Genomic DNA, 25314 nt, shown 5'->3' on the forward strand with positions numbered 1-25314 from the left:
ATGAGCTAAATGGGTGATGGTTGTTAAGGAGGGCATTTGTTGTGATCAGCACTGGGTGTTATATGTAAGTGGTTAATCACTAAATTCTACACCTGAACCAGTTTTACCATATATGTTAACTAATTTGAATTTAAATAAAAACTTGAAATAAAAAAATGGTATTATTTTGGTGTTGTGTGAACTGACTCAAATGAGAAAACCAACTCCTAATCAAATTATATATATATAGTATTATTAGACAAAATCCAATTTAACAGCATTTTACACAATATTTATGAACCTGGAAGTACAATTTTTCTTTGATTTTAAGATATATATATTCCATATTTTACTGTTTTTGAAATTAAGGCACAGCTTATAAGTAGTTCACATAAAAAATGATTTGTTTACCACTGTTTGGAATATCAAGTGACAATATACTGGTGGTAGTCTGCCTGCAAAGTATGTGACCTTACTTGTGTAAAACTTTATAGTCTTAGTATCCCTTTAAACTTAAAAGTTTTTGAGGGTCCCAAAGAGCTTTTGTTTTTGTGGGTTATATCTATTGACATTTACTGTATTAAAAATTAAAACTGAGAAGTTAGGATATACAAGTAGATACTCCATTACCTGTCAGAACAGTGCTATCACGCTGCATGTAGCCTGTAGGAAATTGCTCATACACTGATGAGTAAGAGCGGAAAACACAAATATAAGTATTATGAGAAGTTTTAACCTTACTAACCAACCCTTTGAATGGGTTCAATTACCCTTGAAAACTTTTAGTGAAGAGACCTATTCATCTATTTCATTAGTTAGAATTATGTACACTGGTATAATGGCAGGTGCTTAAAGTTTTAGTTGAATTTGGCTTCTTCATCACCATTTCAGATATCTTACTATTTGCTATGTTACTACATTGCTGTGAACATTATGTATTTTAAACATAAAAGATTTCCCATCACACACCAGAAAATGTAGAAACAGTAGAACATGCAGTAGAAACTCACTCACTATTCCTAGAATAGATTTTAGAATTTTTCGAAGCTACGAGAGGTCTGTGTGACTAATTCATGTGTTGTGAAAGACCGTCATTTAGGATCTGAAACATCTGATCCATCTGTCAAAATTATTAGTTTAAATATGACTCAGAAAACATCTTTAGGCTCAGAGGAATGTCAAAGAAGGAAGTAGCATGGAGATGTGTAGATAGTTACACATTGCCTTTTAATGTAAAATAGCTTTATGCATATTGAATATAGGATTTATTTCCTCCCTAAATTGTCATTGCTAAGATTAAATCTTGTCATCAAGGCAATATAAGTACTAAGTAAGATATTCAACTTTTGAAACAGTGTGTAGTTAGTTGGTAAACTGTTCCACTGTGTTAAATGGCACCATACTATTATTTTGGTCTTTTTTTTCAAAGTCATATGATGAAACTATAGATCATATTTATGGTGGTTTCCTTATTCCCTAGTATGTGTAATTGCCTTAACATTCAAAATTTCTTATATATTAACACAAAAGTGAATCTTTTAAGGGAAACCATTTTATTTTACATTGTACATCTGAAGAAAGGGAATAAATAATATGAATGTAGACTGTATGTGTCCCATCTTTCCATAATGATTTGAAATCTGTAAACATGCATATTTATGGAAATAATTATTAATTTCCCTTGAAATATAAAGTTAAAGTGGTGAAAAAGGGAAAAGGTAAATTTACTTATAAAGAGAGCTAACATAATATCCCATTAAATTTGCTTCTGAATTTCTTAGCTTTTATAGCCAAAATGAGAGTTATGATTAAAATACTGATTTTCAAAGTGATTTTCACTAAGCCTTACTTACTGGTTTTTTGGATTGCTTTCTGAGGTCTGTTGGAAAAGTGCAATGGTTAGATGGTTCAGGAGAAAAGGAAGTAGCCCGAGGATACTGAATTCTGGTCCTTCAGTCCTTCAGTTAGAGCAGCTTTGATTTTATCATTTTTATTTAATAATGACTTTTCAGGTAAAAAAATGAGGTTATACAGTTCTTTTATCAGGGAGAAGAAAGTATGCTGTTCTTAAAGAGAAACTTTTCCTCATAAAAAATTCTGAAACTGGTAGCTATGCAAGAGAATTAAGTAGCATACAACTTTTGCTTTTTAAAGATTTTATTTATTTGGGAGAGAAAGTGAATGAAAGCACAAGCAGGGGCTAGGGGCAGAGGGAGAGGGAGAAGCAGACTCCCTGCCAAGCAGGGAACCCACCACAGGGTGCTCAATTCCAGGACCCTGGGACAGTGACCTGAGCCGAAAGCAGGTGCTAACCACCTGAGCCACCCAAGCACCCCTTCAACTTTTGTTAAAGACAGTGAATATTGTTATAGCAAATTAAGAACTCTTTTTTAGTAATTAAGGATTAAAGGTATAATTATAAAGTGACACGATGTATTTCTGCAAGAGATTAATGTGGTCTAGGTATGTAATATTTTAGTGATTAGTGAAACCTGGAGAAGATCCTAATACTTATTTAATTTAGTGAAATGTTTTAAGGTTCATCTGTGTTTTCACAAGTTTTAGCATAACCTCACTCATTTTTATGACTGAATAATATTCTCTTGCATGTATATACTACTTTTTCTTTATCCATTCATCTGTTGATGACACTTGACAGCTCAAGTTACATCTTTTGGCTGTTGTGAAAAATGCCACTCTGAACATTGGTGTACAAATATTTTTGAAATTCATACTTGTTCAATTCAGAAGAGGAGTTGCTGGATCATATGGTGATTCTATGTTTAGTGTTGTGAGGAACCACCATACTGTTTTCTTTAGCAGCAGCATCATTTTACATTACCACCAGCAATGCCTGTGGGTTCCAGTTTCTCAACATCCTAGTCAACACTTGCTCTTTTCTGAGCCATTGTGTGTGTGTTTAAATAGCTATCCTAATGGGCACAAAGTGGTATATTATTATGGTTTTGATTGGCATTTCCCTAATGATTAGTGATGTTGGACATCTCTTCAGGTACTTATTGGCCATTTGTATATCCTCTTTGGAGAAATGTTTATTCTGGTTTTTTGCTCATTTTTGAATTAGGTTGATTGTTTTTCTTTGTTATGGAGTTCTTTATGTATTCTGGATATTAATGCTTTATCAGAAGGATGATTGGCAATTACTTTCTCTTGTTCTCTGGGTTGTTTTTCATACTTCTGATAGTGTCTTGGTGCACAAAAGTTTTTAATTTTGATGTAGTCAATTTATCTTTTTTCTTTTGTTGCCTGTGCTTTTGGTGTCCTATCCAAGAAATCACTGCCAAATCCTGTGCTCTGAAGCTTGTGTGTGCTATGTTTCTTTATAGTTTTAGCTCTTGTATTTAGTACTTTGATCCATTTTGAGTTGGATCCAGTTTCATTCTTTTGCATGTAGTATAGTTTTCTCAGTACTATTTGTTGAAAAGACTGTTCTTTTTTCATTGAATGGTCTTGGTACCCTTGGTAAAAAATCATTTGACAGGATACGTGAGGGTTTATTTCCAGGTTCTCTATTCTATTTCATTGGTCTTTGTGTCTGTATTCCACTACCACACTGTTTTGATTGCTATAGATTTGTAGTAGGTTTAAAAAATCAGGAAGTGTGAGTTCTCCAGCTTTGTTTTCATTTACAAGATTGTTTTGGCTCTTTCGGTCCCCTGAGATTCCTTATGAATTTTAGGATTTTTCTGTTTCTGAAAAAAATGGCATTGGAATTTTGATATTGTATCAAATCGTAGATCCTTTTGGGTAGTATCAATATCTTAACAATATTAAATTTCCAATCTGTTGAACATAGGATGTCTTTCCATTATATCTTTAATTTTTTTCAGCAACATTTTATAGTTTTCAGTATATAAGTCTTTTGCCTCTTTAGTTAATTCTTAAGTATTTTATTCTATTTAATTCTACTGTAAATGGAATTGTTTTCTTAATTTCCTTTATATTCCTCATTGTTAATGTATAGAAATGCAACTGATTTTTTCTTTTTTAGAGAAGGAGTGGAGTAGGGCAGAGGGAGAGGGAGAGAAAGAACCTTAAGCAAATTCCATGCCTAGCACAGAGCCCAACACGGGGCTCAATCTGACAACCCTGAGATAGTGACCTAAGCCAAAATCAAGACTGAGCCACCCAGATGCCCCAAAGTGCAACGGATTTTTATGTGTTGATTTCATATCCTGCAACTTTGTTGAATTCATTTATTCTAAGTTTTTTTCCTCTTTGTGTGAAATTTTTAGTGTTCTACATATGTGATCATGTCATCTGCAAACATAATTTTTCTTTTCAATTTTGTCTTTTTTTTGTTGAATTTTCTGTCTACAACTCCAATACCATATTCAGTAGAAGTAGCAAAAGTGAGCATCCTCATTTTTGATCTTAGAGAAGAAGCTTGCAGTCTTTTACCATTGAGTATGATGTTAGTTGCAGAATGTTCATATATGGCTTTTATTATGTTGAGGTAGTTTTCTTTCGTTCCTAGTTTGTTGTGTGTTTTTGTCATGAAAGGTTGTTGAACCTTGTCAAATGCTTTTTCGGCATCAAATGAGATAATCATGTATGTGGTTTTTCCTTTCATTTTGTTACTGTAGTGTATATTACATTGATTTCTATATGTCAAATCATCCTTGTATTCCAGGAGTAAATCCCGGTTGGTTCCATGTATGACAGTTTTTATTGTATTTAATTTAAAAAATAATTTTGTAATTGTAATTTTCCCTCTTCTCCCACAAATATCCTGGTATAATTTTGCTTGGAACTGTATACAATTTCATTATAGACAAATTTGGTAAGAATGAACACCTTTCCATTATTGAGTCTGTAGTACAAATAAGATGGACTATCTCTCTCCCTATTCAGTTTTTTTTTTTAAGTTCTGCAGTGATTTTCTTCATGTAGGTCTTGTATTTTTTGTAGGTTTAATTTTTAGACACTGTATATTTTGATTTTGAAATGTATGTGGACATATTCTAAGTCATTAATATATAACTTTATAAATGACTGATTTGTTTCCCCAAGCACAATTTTTGGACTGTCTCCTTTCTTTTCCCGTGTGTGTGTGTGTATATATATTTAAAGATTTTATTTATTAGAGAGAGAGGGAGAGAATGAGCAGTGAGTGTGGCAGAGGGAGAGGGAGAAGCAGGCTCCCCACCGAGCAGGGAGCCCAACATGGGACTCGATCCCAGGACCCTGAGATCATGACCTCAGCCAAGGGCAGACACCCAACAGACTGAGCCACCCAGGTGGCCCACCCCCCATGTATATTTTTCGCTTACGTAGAGGCTATGTGTAAGAAAATATATTGTAAAGAAAAAGTGAAATGATAATATTACTAGCATCTTAAGCCTTATCTTGCCTAAGGTTTTCAATAAACTGTTGAAGATGTTATTTCCTTAACATGCCTTTCGTTTTATAATTGTAATCAGTGGGAAAAGAAAATTTACCTTATAGAGTTTTCCTTTTAGATTAAGTGTTTAGCAGTTCATCCTCAAGTAAAATTGTATCAAATTTATATATTTAAAAATAAAGATTAGATATTTTGGTAGTGATTATTTACTATTTTTAAAAAAGTACATACAAGAATCCTTTAATTTTTAAAGTGTATTTAAATTATTTCATAAGGCATCAATTCCTTTTAGACACTACTTTTTCAAAATGCTATATTTATGACATAAAATTACAGTCTGTTAAGGATGGCATATATATATATATATATATAGGCATTATATAGGCTTTAAAAAAATCTCTGCAATTAGACTCCATTCTCAGTTGATTTTTCACGTTATATTTTATTTATTTAAAGATTTTATTTATTTATTTGACAGAGAGAGATACAGCGAGAGAGGGAACACAAGCAGGGGGAGTGGGAGAGGGAAAAGCAGGCTTCCCAGCCAAGCAGGGAGCCCGATGTGGGGCTCCATCCCAGGAGTCTGGGATCATGACCCGAGCCAGAGGTAGACGCTTAATGACTGAGCCACCCAGGCGCCCCTCACATGTTATATTTTGAAAAAGTTTTTATTTCTTAAGAAATTTTGTTTAATGAAGGTTTAACCTTCCTTAGAGAATAGGAAACTGACCTCTGTACACTGTAATTTTTTTATATTTTTTTTTCAGGTTTTAGTATTTTGAACCTTGGTAGAGTTGAGGAAATAGAAAATCAAAATGTATCCATTGTAAATAAATGGTTATACTTTCTGGATTCTTGGCTGAGATAATTGTGAAATTTTTAAATGTATTAGGAAAATGTTTAGTTTTATTGAAAATTCAAAACATTTAGTTTTACTAAATGCAGTAAGAGTGAAGGGATCATAAGTGCAGTAGGTACTAATTTATTGTCTAGTCTTTTACAACTTTTTTACATAGTTACATACATAACTGTTAGTTTTCTAAAAATAAAAGTTATTTTACTGGCAAAAATGGGTTATTCAGGAATAGTAGACAGTTGCAATTTGGAACATGAAAGTTATGGCAAAGCCATTGTCAAGTCCAACAAAAGAGGGCAAAGTTATTTTGTGGAAAAGGAGGGGGAAGTTGGGAGGGTTGTTTTGAACTGAAGTCTCCTGGAGAAAAGCAAGAGTTCAAGGTGATGACAATTTCTCATTGATGACAATTGCAGGGGTAGTTGATTTCTTGTTGGAAGTGCAATATACATCTTTCCCTTCTGGAGCCTGTGATTAATGATTCTTTCTCTTTCAGAATTCTTCTGTTGGGGTAATTGACCTCAAGTGGTATGGCTCCCCTTTCTATCCTCATACTCCACTTTAAATGAGGTTTCACTTTATTAATTTTCATATGACAAAACTTTTATTCATACTTTGTTCCAGGGAAATTTTTCTATTGTTTTAAAGCAGTTTGACTTTGACAAAATTAACAGTCAGTGGACACTTTTAAAAACCCTTAACTTTTGAGCGCCTGGGTGGCTCAGTTTGTTAAGCGACTGCCTTCAGCTCAGGTCATGGTCCTGGAGTCCCGGGATCGAGTCCCACATCGGGCTCCCTGCTGAGTGGGGAGTCTGCTTCTCCCTCTGACCCTCCCCCCTCTCATGCTCTCTCTATCTCATTCTCTCTCTCAAATAAATAAATAAAATAGTTTTTAAAAAAACCCTTAACTTTTATCTTAATATCTTCCAAGTGATCTTTTTTCTATTATAATAATACAAGAAATATAGGTATTTTTCCCTTTCACCTTACCCCATACTTGACCTATCAGAATTAGATGGACAGTACACTTACACTACTGACTCTTTATTTGTAATATTAATGCCACAGAGGCATAGAAAGTCAGATTTAATCTCAGATTTTAATCTGTTACCTTTTTTATTTCTGTCCTTTAAGATAATGTGAGATATTATGATTCAGGTTAAAGTTAGAGTGCCCTGAAGGTTAGGAAAATGTACATGCTGGGTGGTATTTGCTCACTTAGTGCTGCAAAAGGAAATGAAAGAGGTTGGGAATATATTGACTTTGATTATAGGAAAAAGGAAAAAGGGGGGGAGGGTATTAAAATCTATCTTGTACCCTTTAAAATTAGGGTTTTTTTCTGACTCTGTTTTGAAGTCTTCCAGATACTATACCATAGTCTCCTTTTGACTCTGGTGAAGAAGAGGAGAGGTCTGAGAAGCTTAGTGGAAATAATGTGGGGCAAGAACTGAGTTGAGGTGAGGAAAGCTGTAAATCTTTGAGAGCTTTTGTGATGTGCTGTGCTCTATGAGAGACTGTATAGGGTCAAGTTTAAGAAACTTGATTGTTAAGAATGTGACCATTAACACTTAGAGTACCCTACTTCTGTTGAGTTTTTGGGAAGACCAGTTTTTATTTAAAAGTTGATTATATCTTGTTTCTCTGCTTATAAAATCTTATAAATATTTTGTCCCTAGAGTTCTATCAATCCCTTTTAGATAACCTGGAACATATATGTAATGGTAACAGAAAAACTGTTGCAAAGGAAAGAATTTCCTGGTGTTTGGAAGGAAGTTGGAATCCCTACTTTGTAAAGAAAGTGATCTGTACTATATCCTTGGCCCTTTGACCATATAAGGTATATGATGTTAGGCAAACTGTTCCCAGTTTCTTGGTTCCTGTTATCCCTTGAACATACTCTAGTAAACTTTTGGCCCCTCCCCCATTACTTGAGGGAAACTGCTGTGATCAAGGTCACAGATGACCTACTTTCTAAATCAAATGTCATTTCTCAGCCCTCTTCTTATTTGACCATATAATATGGTTAATCACCCTCTCATCCTTCAAATACTTTGCTTATTTTGATTCTAGGACATTATGCTCATGTAATTTTTCTCCTACCTGTCTTGCATCTCTTTACAAGTTTTCTTTGTTTTCTCATTTCTACATCCTATTAAGGGCTCTGTTCTTGGACCTTTTTTCTTTTATATCTACACTCTTATCCCTGTTGATCACATCTGTTCCCATTACCTTAAATACCATCTGTACCCTGGTGACTCTCACATTTATACCCTAGTCTGGACCTTCCCCTTGAACCCCAGACTCATTTTGGAACAGTTCATTGATTTTCTCCATTTGAATGTCTAATGAGCATCTCAAACTCAACATGTCCACAACTGAGCTTCTGATTCTAACCCCCTAAACCTGCACTGTTCTTAGTTTTCAACGTTCAGTAAGTGGTAGCTCCGTCTTTCCATTTCTGGTCCCTTGAAGTCCTCCTTGACTGCTTTCTCTCACATCCCATATCCAAACTGTCAGCAAAGTCTTTTGGGTTCTACCTTCAAAATACATTCAGAGTCACAACACATTTCACCTCTTTCATTACTACGCCTGTAGTCCAAGCCATAATCATCTTTTGCCTAGATTTTCTAGTAGCTTTTTAGCTAGTTCCAGTACCCAGCTAACTAGTTACTAGTAAAAACTAGGTACCTAACTAGCCTCTTGATTAGTTCTCCTTACACATAAAAGTGCCTGTAGTAGGTAGTCAGTCAAATCATGTCACTCCTATAATCAGATACTTCCAAAGACATTTGAATTGATTCAGAGTAAACGCTGAAGGCCTTATAATGGCTTGAGGGGCTCTACATTATACTCTGCCCCCCCATCAGCCCACTTTGACCTCCTCTTTCATTACTCTCTGATTTATGTGTTCTTTTCCAGTCACAGTGGCCTCTTTGCTGTTTCTTGAACATTCCAGGTATTGTCCTCCCTTGTGGCCTTTACACTTGTTTTTCTTCCAGGTAGGTCTGTTCAGATGTCAATATGCTTGCTTATTGTGCTCTTCTCTGTTCACCTTATCTAAAATCGACCCCTTCCCTCTTTCCTCAACATTTTCTATCTTCTATCCTGCTCTACTCACCTTGTCTCTAATTTCTATCAGACTAAACCTTTTACTTATTTTTCTGCCCTAGAATTAAGTGTGATGAAACTGGTTTTTGCTTATTTTGGTAACTGCTGTACTCCTAGCCTAGAACATTTCTTAGCAGCTAGTGTATGTTCAATAAATAGATGTTTAATTAAAATACAAAGAAATGTTAAAATTTTCTGAAATTTAAGTCTCATCCTTTTAGATACATTTCTTTATAGCGAAAAACCTAATGAAATCAATAAAAGAGAATTTTTTAATATGCATATGTAGAATCAGAACACTCTCCAATTACTGTTAATGCATTGGCTCTCATTAAATGTTGAATAAATAAATACCAAGTATTTGGCAGTATAATGTAGTCAGCATTGTTAACTTACCCAAAATTTAAGAGGTAAATTTACTCTCAAGGAATCTGTACTTCTAGTGGAGGGAGATTATTAACATACTCAATTTTTGATTTATACTACAGAGTATAGTAGTAGCATAATACAAAGATTAAGTTAGTCACCAGTGACCACAATCATGCCTATGTAATGAATCCTCCATTAAAAACTCCTAAGCAATAGGGTTTGGAGAGCTTTTGGGTTGGTGAACACATCACGGTGCTGGGAGGGCAGTTACCTAGGAAGGCGTAATTCCATCTCCCCTTCACCTTGCTTGCCTTAGGCCTCTCTTCCATTTGAGGTTCCTCAGTTGTATCTTTTATAATAAACTGGTTATAATAAGCAGAGTGTTTTGCTTATTTCTTTGAGTCATTCTAAGAAATTGATGAAGCTGGGGCACCTGTGTGGCTCAGTCGGTTAAGTGTCTGCCTTCTGCTCAGGTTGATCCTGGGGTCCTGGGATCGAGCCCCGTGTAGGTCTCCCTGCTCAGCAGGAAGTCTGCTTCTGTCTCTGCCTGCCACTCTCCCTGCTGTGCTCTCTCTCTCTCTCTCTCAATTAATAAATAAAATCTTAAAAAAAAAAGAAATGAAGCTAAGGGGGTAATGGGAGCCACTGATTTATAGTGAGTGAGAAGTACAAATGCCCCCATACTTTTGACAGGTGACTGAAATGATAGTCTTGTGGGACCAAGACCTTGAACCTGTGGAGTCTGATGCTATCTCCTGGTAGTTAGTGTCAGAATCAAATTGAATAGTGGGACCCTCACTTGGTATCAGATTGTTGCAGGAGTGGTTTTGGAAAATATACCATGAACTTGATATTAAGAGGGGAAAAGTCACTCAACAATTAAGGGTTAATTATATGATAATATTAAGTGCTATAGAAGTTAAGATAAGTGGCATTGTTGAAAGTGTGCCATTATTATATTTTCTATGATAGGAAGGCCTCATAGAGGAGCTGGATTATAAAGGATTGGTAGTATTTGTGTTTGATGGAAAGACTACATTCCAGAGAAGGGAATTATATGAATATTGCATTGGTGGGGGGCAAGAATAAGTTTGGTATGGAAACAAAAAGACTTCACAAATTTTTATGTCATCATTTTTTAAAACCTTCTCTTCATTCTGTACTTGATTATATTTTAAATTCCTGGGTATATATTTTATGCTCATCATATACATAACATTCTACTGAATCACAAGAAATTAGTTTATTCTTTTTAGAAATTTTAAATTTTAATGGCTCCTTGAAATCAAATCTAGTAAAAATCCAAAAGGACAAATATGAGAACACACACACACACACACACACCCAAAACTGTCTTTATGTTTTTGTCTGTGCATGTAATGTAGTTTTTTTTTTAATATTATTTATTTACTTATTTATTTGACAGCGAGAGCAGGAACGCAAGCAGGGGGAGTGGGAGTGGGAGAGGGACAAGCAGACCTCTCGCCGAGCAGGGAGCCCGATGCAGGGCTCGATCCCAGGACCCTGGGATCATGACCCGAGCCGAAGGCAGACGCGTAACGACTGAGCCACCCAGGCGCCCCTGTGCATGTAATGTAGTTTTAAAACTATGTTGTAACTTCTCTGTATCCTAGGTTTATTAAGAGTGACTTACATCCATTATGAGGAGAGAAACTAGGAGCAGCTTTTATGGCATGTCAAGCACTGCTTTTTTTCTCTCTCACAATCTAGGACACTCTTCCTGGACGTGTTCATGATGATCGTTAACATATAATGGGAAAACCTAGCTTTCTATTAGATCAGTCTCCCTGAATCTTTGGACAATATTTTTGGTTGCTTGTCTACATTATTTTACTCAAGTGTTTTCTTGTTGGTGATCTTACCAGTTACCTTGACCAGTCATCATTGTCTATGTATTATATCATTTTAGGTATGTTGCCGAAAATAGTGCTTATCAAATAATAGGTGCTAGGTGAATATTCTTCTACGAAGTATTTCCTAACCCCTCAACCCACATTTTCCCTCATCCCTGGTTGAGTAAGGTGACTTGGAACAGGTCTTCTTTATAACTATTATCTGTGTGTGTCTGTGAAAAATGATTTAATCTCTCTTGGTTTTCTAAGGTATATAGAAAGTGTCATTATTTTACCTAAAAGTGTCATTATAAGAATTATGTAAAGCACTTACCACAGTGCCTTTTATGTTCTTTTTACTAAACCTAGTTGTGCATGTGACACTCTTTGGGGGACTACAGTAGTAATAAAGGACAGTAACCTTAAAGTTCAGTCTTTAAGGAAGATATCTTGAATGAAAAGATACAGCAACAGAGTGGCAAACAGATTTAGCTGGTCACTGGGTTACTGTGATAGACCATAGAAACTGTAAAAGCTGTATCTACTATTATTTGGTAAATGCTCAAGAGAATGCATTTTAACTTTAATAAGTAGAAACTTTTGCAGGACAAGAATGTAATTAGAATCTTATAAGGTATTATAAAAATCTGAATGGTTGGATGACTTTTTGTAATTATCTGCTTATACTTTCTTATTGGTGTGAATAATCCTTTATTAGCAGATTATCTTTAAGATCATAATAATTCTGATCCTTTCTCTGTAACGTGCTCACCTTTCTCTTTGTTTGTACCTTGTAAATTAAGGTTGCTTTCATATATCACTGTCACCTAAGGTAAAATCATTGCATTTTATTCCCTTGCTTATTTCTGGTTAGTAGTAGTACCATCATCCTTGTAGTTGGTAGAGAAATTAAGTAATGCCAAATTACTTAAAAAAAGATTGTGGGCCAGCAGTATTACAATATATATATATATTACAATATTGTATTACAGTATTACAATTTTACAATTTATTAATACTGTAATACAGTATTATAATATACAGTATATAGATATGTATATCACTGATATATCAGTGAAGTGATTTTTCATGACCTATAAGTAATTTTTTATAATTTTTTTGTCTTCATATATGTGGTAGCATTAGATATTTGTCAATTACTTACCCGAATAAAAGATTTTAAGGTGGCTCTTATTAAAGATAACTATCAATAAGATTGACAGATTACAAATAGGACATTTTAAAAAATCTGTGTAAACTCAGATGGGCTCAATATAAATATACCCCCAAACTTAGATATATGAACTTAGTTGTTTAGTTTAATACTGAAATTTGTTATATGTGTGAAGACAGTGAGAAAGATTCAGGGATATATTGTAGGCTAGAAATTTTTATTAGCTAATAATGAACAAATTTTGAAAGAATGATTTTCTGGGCTCTAAAGAGTTAAAAAATAAAAATTATTTTCCTTTAAATAGTATGTAATACCATAATGAATGGTGTTATTTATAATGGTTTTGTCTTTTATGTGGAGGTGTTCTTCATATGGCTTTTAAAAAATAATAATTCTCAGTAAAAGCCATAGACAGAACATTACACCATAACTTACTATATTATTTCTATAGAGGAAAAAAGTGATTTAAAGATCCAGCTTTATAAAATGATAGTTTTCAATATATAGTAATAGGGTAGGGTTGAATAATTTATCTCATAATTGAAGACCATTTTCTATACTGTTTTCTTTGAATATCACTTGTCTGCTCATCTTTGACAGGTGTTGGGTAGCAGTTAAAAATTGAAGTACAGGGGGTGGATTCTAGAGTTAAAATGCATTAAACAAATATTTATTGCATGCCTTGTACATATCAGGCACAGGGCGGGGGGTTACAGTAGTTAGAACAAGTTGTTGTCCTTATGGAAATAGTTTACAGTGGGAGAGACAAAAGATAAAGATGATAAATAAGTATGCTAAGTAGTATGTAAGATGGATAAATACCTGAAAGGAGAATAAAGCATGGAAATTGAGGAGGGTGGAGGTGACATTTTAGGTAAGATAGCCAGGGAATGCCTCTATGAGAAGGTGACTTTTGAGTGAAGACTTGAAGGAAACAAGGGAACTAGCTAGGCAGATATCTAGAGTAAGAGTATTTTAGGCATGGAGAAGAGCAAGTACACGGTTCCTGAATAGGGAGAGGCCAAACTTACTTGAGGAGCAGTGAAGGTAATATGGCTAGAAAGGAGTGAAAAGGAGAGTTGGAAGAAGTAAGACCAGAAGGGTAACAGGATGGTAACGAGGCACTTTTTGAAGGTCTTTATAGGTTATTGTAAGGATTACAGTCAGCCTTTTCTCTGGGTGAGACAGGAAGGCGTAAGTGACTTGGTTTCAAAAAGGATCACTTCTGCCTGCTTTGTTCAGAGTATACTGTTGGGAGTATCTGGCAAGAACAGAAGCAGCAATTAGGCACTTGTAATGTTCCAGTTGTAAGAAATTATGGTAGCTTTGGACCATGGTCATTAGTAGTGATAAGGATGGTAAGAAATGCTCAAATTCACATTTATTTCAAACACAGAATTGATAGGATGGGTTGCTGAACTGCTTCTGATGTGAGAGAAAGATAGGAGTTACAGATAAGCTCTAAAGTTTTGGGCTCCAGCCACTGGAAAGATAGAGGCAGTCGCCGTTTCCTCAAATGGGCATTGATGGTGGAGGAACAGATTTCATGGTTGTAGTGGGGATACTAAATTTGATCTTTAGATATGTCAAGTTTGAGCTGTTTATTAAACATTCAAATGAAGTGTAGGCAATTGGTTAAATTGTTGTGTCTATTAGTTTAAGAGAGAGGTCTGATTGGAGAGTCTGGGAATATTCAGTATATAGATAGCATTAAAAACTATGAAAGTGGATGACTTGATGTAGAGAGTGAATGTAGATAAAGACACCTAAGGATTGAGACCTGGAGTAATACTTAAAGGTTAGGTAAGAAAGAAGGGCCAAGGAGGTAAGGAAAACCAGGAGAAAGTGATGTTCAGAAAGCTAAATGGAAAAAAAAGTTTGAAAGGGATTTATCTGTTGGTCAAGTGATATTTAATATTTCTTGTAGAGCAAGCCTGCTGATAGTTATTTCGGTTTGTGCACATCTGTGAAAGTATTTTTCCACCTTTTAAATAGTTTAATTAATTAATTTATTTATAGTTTCTTTTTACTGGATATAGAATTCTAAGCTGATGGGTTTTTTATTTTGTTGCTTCAAAGATGTTCTGTTGTCTTCTTATTTTCAGTGTTTCAGAAAACAAATTACATTCCTTTGTACATAACATGTCTTATTTCTCTGGCTGTTTTTAAGATTTTCTGTTCATCAGGGATTTTAAGCAGTTCAGTTATATGATTGACCTTGGGTTTGATTTCTTCATGTTTCTTGAGGTTGACTTTAATTGAGCTTTTTTGATCTGCAGGTTTAGTTTCCATCAAATTTGTAAAAACTTTTGTCCATAGTTTTCAAAATTGTTTTTCTCCTTTAGTTCTCTCCTTCAGGGAAGCAAATTAAAAATGTATTTTTCAGCTTTAAGTTGTCCCACAACTCAGTGATGCTCTTTTTGTCCCAGTCTTTTCCTACTCTGTGTTTAATTTCATATAGTTTCTGTTGCTTCTTGTCTCTCCAATTTCACTAATATTTTCTTTTGTAATATCTCGTGTGTTCTTAGTCCCATCCAGTTGTATTTTTCATCTTAGACATCATAGTTTTCTTCTCCAAAATTTCAGTTTGAGTTATTTATTTTAAAAAATACCTTGTTAGGTATATACATAAAGTCTTTAGTCTTTTAACTTTTTCATCATGTGGAATATAGCCATTAAATGTTTAAATCTCATGTACTAAATGTCTGCTAATTTTATCATCTGCATCCCTTTTGGGTTTTTGATTGAATGATTTTTTTTTCTTTTTATGGGTCATATTTTCTACTTCTTTGATGCCTGGTAATTTTTTAAAAGATTTATTTATTTGAGAGAGAGAGTGTGCATGAGTCGGGAGGGGCAGAGGGAGAGAATCTTGAAGCAGACTCCCTGCAAAGTGCGGAGTCCACCCTGGGGCAGGGATGGGGGCAGGGGGTGGGGGAGTGGGGCTCTATGACCTGAGCCGAAACCAAGAATTGGGCGCTTAACCATCTGAGCCACCCAGGCACCCTATGGATGCCTGGTAATTTTTAACTGAACGCCAGACTTTGTAAATATTACCTTGTCATGTACTGGATTTTTTTGTATTCCTATAAATATTTTGGAGTTTTTCTTCTGGAATGAAGTTAAGTTATTTGGAAACAGTTTGATCTTTGGGGTCTTGTTTTTAAGACTTTTTTAGTTATAAACAGTTATTTTTAGTCTAGGGCTAATTTTTCTCCAATGCAAGACCTCACGAGTACTCTCTCAATGCCTTATAAATTGAGATTAATCACTCTTACTATTGGGAAGAGGAACTGTACCAGACTCATATGAGCTTTGGGAATTCCGCTCTCTAATCCTCTTAGGTTTTTGTTTTCTCCTACCTTTGTTTAATTTCTTAAAGCACGTGGGCTTTCAGACCTAAGCTCAACGCTTAGTGTGCTACTCTGGTGATCTTTCTCTTGGTGGCTTTTTGCTCCCTGGTGTTGTGTCTTGCAACTCTTACACCTTGGCCTGCCTGAATTCTCAGCTTTATGTCCTCAATTTACAGAAACTCTTAGGCTCCATGTGGTTTCCTCCTTCTTTGCATGATCGTGTGTGACTGTCTTCAGTAAATAAGCTGATATAACTGGAGAGGTTATGTAACCCCTGTGTCCCATTTTTGAGAGTTCATTATCCTTTGTTGCCTTATGTTCACTATCTTGAAAATTATTGTTTTATCTATTTTTTCTCTGGATTTTTAGTAGTTTCAGACAGGATGATAAATTCAGACCCTATTAATTCATCTTGGCTCAAAGCAAAAATTGGTTCATTACATTTTTAGGTTTTTGCCATTAAAGTATTTATAAAATGTATGTAGGAAGTACTTAATATATATTGGCTCAAAGGTGGCAAATTAGTGGCTTGTAGAAGTGTTTTACTGGTTTTGGGGCGCCCGGGTGGCTCAGTTGTTAAGTGTCTGCCTTCGGCTCAGGTCATGATCCCAGGGTCCTGGGATCGAGCCCCACATCGGGCTCCCTGCTCCGCGGGAAGCCTGCTTCTCCCTCTTGCACTTCTCCTGCTTGTGTTCCCTCTCTCTTCTGTGTCTCTCTCTGTCAGATAAATAAATAAATAATCTTAAAAAAAAAAACCCAGTGTTTTACTGGTTTAAACGTCAAATTAAATATTGAGGAATTTAACACAAAAACTTGGATTTGGGGCTTCTCTTAATGAATTGTACATTCTAGTAACATTGTGTCTGAAATTCTGATTTCAGCAGTTAGCTGGAGCTGCAAAGTTTCCTGCTTTAGTCAAGGCATACCTTCTTTAGATTGTTAGTTCCTTTTCTCTATTTTAGAATTCACTTAATTTATGTTACCTGCCTTGCTTCCAGTACAGTTTGAGTTTGAAGTCTGTTTCAGTTATCCATCATGATTGTGAATGATACAATTGAATTAGTATATCTTCTGTTACAGTCAAGCCATCATTGTTGTTTTTTGACTTCCACATACTTAGCAAAATTAAGCTCTTACTTGAGATCTTTATATTTAGAAAAGTAAATTATTTTTATTGTGTTTGTATCCTCTGTTGTTTGATAATCAAATAAGAGTCCAGGTCAGTTAATGGAAGCATCACCTTAATCAAGTTTCTTAGTGTAAGAAAGCATGCATGCAGTTAGTTTTATGAGTGCCATGAATTTAACTTAAGAGATGCTGATGGCATTTTAGAAGGTGTTTTCTTAGGTATTCAGAGTCTGTGTATTTCTGTTTTGAGGTATAATTGAAAGCTCTAAAATTTGTAGCTGGCCTCATGGCTTTTGTTTTTGTATTAGAACTTGCATCTGGGGGCACCTGGGTGGCTCAGTCAGTTAGGTTTCTGACTCTTGATTTCTGCTCAGGTTAGGATCTCAGGGTGGTGGGATTGAGCTCTGAGTCGGGCTCTGAGCTCAGCTCAAAGTTGGCTTGGGATTCTCTCTCTCCCTCCCCCTCTGTTCTTCTGCCTACTCTCTCTCTAAAATAAAAAAAATCTTAAAAAAAAAAAAAAAAAGAACTTGCACCTGATCTTTTAAAGCTTTTGTACCCTTCTATGTCATAATTTTTTTTTAGTACAAATTATTATATGGGTATTGGGGATGTATAGATGTCCCCTCTTGGAGACTTTAGAGGTAGTTTTAGTTAGAGATTCTTGGAGAATTTAGAAGTAGTTTTAGTTAGAGATTGAGTTTGGTTTCACTTAACCATAATTCCAAGTAACAGTGGTTAAACAAAATAGGTATTTAGTTGTCTGTGTTATAACAAGAAACCTAGAAGTAGACATTCCAGGATTGATGTGGTCACTTAAGGATGTTGCTTTTGAAGATAGGGCAGTTCTCTCAATCTTTTCCTCAGGGACAGTTACAACATAGCTCCAAACAGAAAGAAGGACAAAGTGGAAAAGGGCAAAAAGGTTCATATCATTTATGTTTGCCCCTAGTTAAAGATCTTTCTAAGAAACCTCAGCTCAAGTTACCTCACATCTTACACATATATATCTTATTATCCTGAATTGTGTCACATGGCCATTTCCACTACGCTGGAAAATTTAGGATTGGCCTTTATTTCCCCTAACAAAATTTGTGTGCTTTTGGAAAGAAAGCGGGGTGTATGGATATTGGGTATATAACCAGAGGTTGTGGTACTTTGGGAAAAGCCTCTTACAGCTATACACTGGACCATCTTATTTTTCATAATGGTGCCACTTCTGGAACAATAAACTAAATAAATCATTCTTTGGTGTTTCAGTGCATTAATCTTACCCCTGTTTTTTCCCTATTCTTTTTTTTTTTTAATTCTCTTAACCTCTTCAATAATTAATTTGGTCTTTTAGAATGGAATATAGTGGTAAACCTTTTTAAATGTTTTGTTGAGGGGTTGAGAAGTGATTGTTGTTTGTAAATCAGTATGCAGTTGATTCTTAACATGGGTTTGAACTGTGCAAGTGCACATATATGTGGATTTTTTGATAAATGCAGAACAGTATTATAAATGTGTTTTCCTTATGATTTTCTTAACATTTTCTTCTTTCTAGCTTACTTTATTGTAGAATACAGTATGTAACACATAAAATGTACAAAATATATGTTAATCAACTGTTTGTTATTGGTAAGACTTCTGGTCAATAGTAGACTATCAGTAAAGTTTTAGGGGAATCAAAAGTTGTACATGGATTTTCAACTGTGTGGGGGTTGGCACCCTAACCCCTGTGTTGTTCAGGGGTCAACTGTATAATTTATTTGAACATAATCTTTTATTTGTCTGACTTGTTTATTACTCTTTTAGGGTTCCCAGACCCAGTTCTTGAACATAATCTTCATTTTTTTTTTAAGATTTTACTTATTTATTTGAGAGAGAGAGCACAAGCAGGGGGTGGAGTAGAGGGAGAGGGACAAGCAGACTCCAAGCTGTGTGTGGAGCCCAATGCAGGACTTGATCCCAGATCCTGAGATCATGACCTGAACCAAGAGCAAGAGTTGGATGCTTAACCGGCTAAGCCACCCAGGTGCCCCTTGAACATAATCTTTTATGTGTCTGACCTGGCAACTTTTAAGTTTCCCAGATCCAATTCCAGTGAGGGGGGCTTGTTCTGCTACAAATGACACCAGGCAGTTCTTGGACACCAGTGGGGTGACTGAGAATTCAACTCAATTCTGACACTTTCTACTCAAGATAGCATCAGACTCCACAGGTTAAGGGTTCATTCCTCAAGATTGCTCCTCCATCCCTCATTTTAGATGCCAGTTACAAACACCAGGCTGTTACTTGTGCTTCTGACGGACCAACTACAGATTGGAGGTTCCAAATATCTCCTCCTTGAGTTTAATTTGCTAGAGCAGCTCACAGAACTCAGGGAAGCATTTAAACATTTATCAGTTTATTAAAGGATATGATAAAGGATACAAATCAACAACCAGATGAAGAGATACATAGGGCAAGGTCCTAACAAAGGAGCTTCTGTCCTTGTGGAGCTCGGGAGCTGGCTCAGTGGTACATGAAAATGTTCTGGTTTCCCAAGTCTAAAAAAGACAAAACAAAACAAAAAAACAAAAAACTGTCTTCTTGGGTTTCTATGTGGGTTTTGTTAACATAGTGATGATAGACTAAGTCATTGGTCATTGGCTGATTCAACCTCCTGCCCCTCCTCCCTCCCTGGAGGTTTGGAGTGTAGGATTGAAAGGTCCAACCCTCTAATCACATGGTTGATCCTCCTGGCAACCAGCCCCCACCCTTTGGTGGGATCCCAAATCACCTTCATTATAGCAAGGCATGCATTTCATCTTTATGGGTCCAAAGAGTTTTTGGGAACTGTGGATGAAGACCAAATATATATGACCAAATATATATTTCTTAAAAGTCGTTATGCTGCAGCCACAAATTAGAGGTTCTCATGACTTCCTTCCTCTTTTAGGTCGATTTATTTGCTAGAGCTGCTCACAGAACTCAGGGAAATTTATTTACCTTTACAGCCAGGAGAAGAGATACATAAGGTGAGGTGTAGGAGGGTCCCAAGTACAGGAGCTTTCATCCTCATGATTGAGGTTCATCGCCCTCCCAATGTAGATGTATTTACCAACCGAAAGCTCTCTGAACACTGTACTATTGGGATTTTATGGAATCTTCCACATGTAGGCATGATCAATTATTAACTCCATTTCTAGCTCCTCTCCCCTATCTGGAGGATGGTGGGTGGGTCTGAAAATTTCAAGCTTCTAATCCTGGCTAGGATTTTCTGTTACCAGCCTCCATCCATCTAGGAGCCTATTCAGGGTCACCTCAGTAGAACAAAAGATGCTCCTAGTGCACTTATCATTTAGGAATTTAAAAGGGTTTTAGGAGAACTGTGTAGGGATGGTCAAAGACAAATATTAGAACAAGAGATGCTCTTTTTTTTTTTATCACTTAGGAAATTACAAGGTTTTGGAAGTTCTTTGCCAGAGACCAGAGGAAGAGACTAAATAATATTTTCTATTATCTCATTAGTCATTTAGAAAAATCTGAGCAAACCACCTTAAAATGACACTGCTGTTTATAGATAAAATATTATTTTATATGAGAAATGTTACTGTGTTCATTTCAAAAGTATACATAATCATATACGTGATAATGGTTTAGTATCCAAAATACCAAAAGAAATTCTAAAACTCAATAACAGAATGACAAACAGCTCAATTTAAAAATGGGAAAAAGAGGGACACCTGGGTGGTTCAGTCTGCCTTCGGCTCAGATCATGATCCCAGAGTACAGGGATTGAGTCCTATATCGAGCTCCTTGCTCAGCAGGAGCCTGCTTCTCCCTCTGCCTGCTGTTCCCCCTCCTTGTGCTCTCCCTCTCTGATAGATAGATAGATAGTTGGATAGATAGATAGATAGATCTTATGTCCTTGATATCTTTAGTCATTAGAGAAATGTAAATCAAAACCACCATGTACTACCACTTCACACTTAACTAGGACGGTTATAATTTTTAAAAAAGCAAGAAAATCCACACATAAGACCAAAAAAAAAACCCAAAATAACATGTGTTGGTGAGGTTGTGGAAAAATTGGAACTTTCATATATTATTGGTTGGAATGTAAAAACTGGTGCAGCCAATATGGAAAACTGTTTGGTGGTTCCTCAAAAAGCTAAACAGCATTACCGCAGGACTCAGCAATTCCAGTCCTAGGTATATCTCAAAGAGTTGAATGCAGAGTATCAACAGATACTTCTATGCCCATCTTCTTTGCAGCGTTATTTACAATAGCTATAAGGCAGAAACAACCTAAATACCCAACAAAAGATAGATGGATAAATAAAATGTGGTAATAGATTCAGTGGGATATTACAAAGCCATGAAAAGGGATGATATTCTGATACCTACTACAACATGAATGAACCTTAAAAATATGCTAAGTGAACTAAGCTGTACACAAAGGGACAAATATTACATGATTCTACTTATGTGAAATATTTAGAATAAGCAAATTCATAGAAATGGAAGGTACATTAGAGGTTACCTGGTGTTGAGGGGAGAGCAAATCGGGGAATTACTGCTTATGAATAGTTTGTTGTGGGACACCTGGATGGCTCAGTCGGTTAAGTGTCTGCCTTCGGCTCAGGTCATGATCCTGGAGTCCAAGGATTGAGTCCTGCATCAGGCTCCCAATTCAGCGGGGAATCTGCTTCTCACTCTGCCCTTCATCCCACTTGTGCTCTCTCTAGCTCTCTCTCAAATAAATAAAAGAAATCTTTTTTAAAAAGAGTTTGTTGTGATAAAAAAAAGTCTTGAAAATAGTAATGATGGTTGCACAACAATGAAAGTAATGCCACTGAATTATAAACTTAAATATGGCTAAAATGACAAATTTTATGTTGTATCCTACAACAAAAAAAAGGACAAGAATACGTTTTCACTAAACTGCCCCATTTTAATATGCAATAGTAAAACCTGGTATTTTTTATTTTTTATGACCAGTATTTTAATTACCTTCCCAAGTTTCACTGTTTCTTTTCATGGTAATCACATTCAGGGGGCATATCATTGTCCAACTGCTCTCCATGTAGTGTGGCAGTTGAGTACAATATTTAATCTCATTTGACTATTTAAACTGGAGAAAAGGGCTTAGACTGAATAAAAAATAATTCAGGTAGAGGGAATGTTGTAAGAAAAGTGTGGAAAGGATGAAATAAATCTATTAGTTGTTATGTTAGAGTGAGCAATTAGCAAGTGTTTCTTTTAAAATATTAATTTGTTGCAGTTAAAATAATTTTATTTAAAATTTTTTTTTATTTTTTAAAGATTTTATTTATTTATTAGCACAAGCATGTGGAGCGGGGCCAGCAGAGGGAGAAACAGGATCCCTGCTGAGTTGGGAGTCCGTCTGACTCGGGGCTCAATCCCAGAACTCTGGGATCATGACCTGAGGTGAAGGCAGACGCCTAACCAACTGAGCCACCCAGGCGCCCCTAAAATAATTTTATAATAAATGGCTTCTGCCTCCTCCATGGTACCCCAAATTTCATTGCATTTTTGTTTTGACACCTGTCACCTTTTTTTTTTTTTTTACCTTTCAAAATATAAAAAACTATATTGATCTGCTAGGGCTGCCATAACAAAATACCATAGACTGGGTGGCTTAAACAACAAAAATTTATTTTCTCATAGTTCTGGAGGTCAGAAGTCCAAGATCATGGTGTTGTCAAGATTGGTTTCTGGTGTGGGCTCTCTTCCTGGTATACAGATATATACCTTCTTGCTGTGTCCTCACATTGCTTTTCCTCTGTGCTGATGGTGGGTGTGGAGAGGTCTGTTGTCTCTTCCTCTTTTAAGGACACCAGACCTGTGGGATTAGGGCCCCACCCATATGACCTCATTTAATTAACTCCTTAAAGGTCCTTTCTCCGGGCGCCTGGGTGGCTCATTCTGCCTTCGCTTCCGGTTATGATCCCAGGATGCTGGGATCGAGCCCCACATCGGGCTCCCTCCTCCGCGGAGAGTAGGCCTCTCCCTCTTCCTCTGCCTGCTGCTCCCTGTGCTTGTGCTCTCTCTCTGTCAAATAAATAAATACAATCTTTAAAAAAAAATAAAAAAATAAAGGTCCTATCTCTGAATATGGTCACATTGGGGATTAGAGCTTCGACATCAGGAATTTTGAAGGTCACGATTCAATTCCTAACAATAACACATACAGAAAAGTGTAAAGTAGAGATTGTATAGCTTATTTAATTAAGCAAATACCTGTGTAACCACCCTCTATCCAGATCAAGGAATAGAACATTTCCAGTACTCAAAAGCTCTACCAGTTCCAACCCCTAGTCATCACAACTCTTTTCTTCTACCTGGAAGTAATTGCCATCCTGATTTTCATGGCAATAGGTTTTTCTTGCTTTGTTCTTTGATGTCCTCTCTTTCATTCTATAGTGTCTTACCTTTTTTTCCCCATTAGTCTCACCAGAGGTTTATCAGTTTCACTAATCCTTTCAAAAATGCACATTTTGGTTTTGTCAATCTTCTTTATAGGATGTTTGTTTTGTACTTTATAAATTTCTACTCTGATCTTTATTTTCCTTCTTCATAGAATGCCTATTTTGTGATTTTCTTTCTAATTTCTTGTGATAGATTCTTGATTATTTCCCAGCCCTTTTTTTTTTTCCCGGAATTTGTTATAAATACACGTGTTTGGTGAGTGAGGGCGATAGAAGGTGGAGAAGGTGCTGTACACAGCTGGTAGAGGCTTGGAGGCTGGACGCCACAACAACAGAGAGACAGTCCACCCAGCAGGGCAGCCTGGGCAGCATTCTGGGGCCTGTAACACTTGCTTGGTGGGCACACCGGCGGGGCGGGGGATGGGGGGCCTCGTCCAGGGCTCGAAGTGCCCAGGCGCCCTGGAGGCTCCCTGGCCTGAGGTCCTGGGCGGCGTCAGCAGGGGCGCCTGGGCTCAGCTCACATCTTTCAGGGCCTTGAGCGCAAACTCAAGCAGGTCGATGGCGGCTTGGTGCACGTCTGAGTTGTAGTACTTCAGCTGCATCTGCTCCACCTGCTTCTGTGTCAGAGGCTGCACGGGCTTCCGGAAGTCCGGGCTGGGATTTCTGCTGCACAGCATGAAGTGTCTGGCCGCTGGGGTAGGTGGGGATGGTGCAGTACGCATAGGCCACCACGGGGAAGAGCAACTTGCAGAACTGCCTCATCTGCTTGATGAGGTCCAGGTGCAGCCACTGACACTTGCCCTGACGGCAGAGGACGCCACTGTCCTCGAGGGCCGTCTTCATGAGCTGGTAATAGGACTCCCTGAAGAGATTCTCTGCAGGGCCCATAGGGTCTGAGGAGTCAGTGATGATAACATCGAAGGCATCCTGGTTCTGTTTCATGAACTCAAAACCATCGCCTACGTGTAGGGTCAGTTTGAAGCTGGAGTAGCCCACGGCCATGCCCTGCAGGAACTTCTTAGAGACCTGGATGACGTCCTCATCGATCTCACACTGGACCACAGACACCACGGAGGAATGCTTCAACACCTGCCGCAGGACACCTCCGTCCCCACCCCCGATGATCAGCACCTTGCGTGGGTTTGGGTGGCTGCAGAGGGGCAGGTTGGCTATCATCTCCTGGTAGGAGAACTCGTCCCTCTCTGTGCACTGGATGACGCCGTCCAACACCAGAACGTTGCTGTAGCAATTACTGCAGAAGACAAGGATATCCTGGTACCAAGAGCGCTGATGGTGTAGCAGCTGCACCACCTGCAGCGACAGGGCTTGGCCGGGCCACAGGCTGCACGTCTCGTGCAACCAGCCCTCGTGGATGTCAGCGGGGCCGAAGGCGGCGGGGCCGTTGGAGCCGCTCTCCATGGTGGGTGGCTGGGCGGCACGGGGTGCGGGCTCGGGACTGCAGCCCCTTCTTCTTTTTTAATACATGCATTTAAGCCTTTAAATTTTCCTTTTAGCGGTTCACTAGCTGCATTCTACAAATTTTGATATGTAGTACGTTTGTTGGCATTTGTTTTCACAGGAATACTTTTAAGTAATTTTAGTTGTTCATTTGATTCTGCTGGTTTTTCTTCATGTTGCCTTATCTTATGCGCTTGGTTTTGTTTGTGTGCTGGGCTCTTTATTTGAAATATTAGTTGTAGGAATAATTTAATGTCT

At 37.0% G+C, this 25314-nt stretch overlaps 1 protein-coding gene and 1 pseudogene across 4 annotated transcripts in view; one reads left to right on the forward strand and one right to left on the reverse strand.

The window, feature by feature from the left end:
• Positions 1-25314, forward strand: part of JMJD1C (jumonji domain containing 1C) — a 270901-nt gene that overhangs the window by 11373 nt on the left and 234214 nt on the right. The gene's annotated exons all lie outside the window — the stretch shown is intronic.
• On the reverse strand, positions 24101-25017 carry LOC112807357 (spermidine synthase pseudogene; annotated as a pseudogene).

The sequence above is a fragment of the Callorhinus ursinus genome, unplaced genomic scaffold (genome assembly GCF_003265705.2).
Source record: "Callorhinus ursinus isolate GAN/ISIS: 27379988/994484 unplaced genomic scaffold, GSC_fseal_2.0 scaffold69, whole genome shotgun sequence".
Lineage (NCBI taxonomy): Eukaryota > Metazoa > Chordata > Mammalia > Carnivora > Otariidae > Callorhinus > Callorhinus ursinus.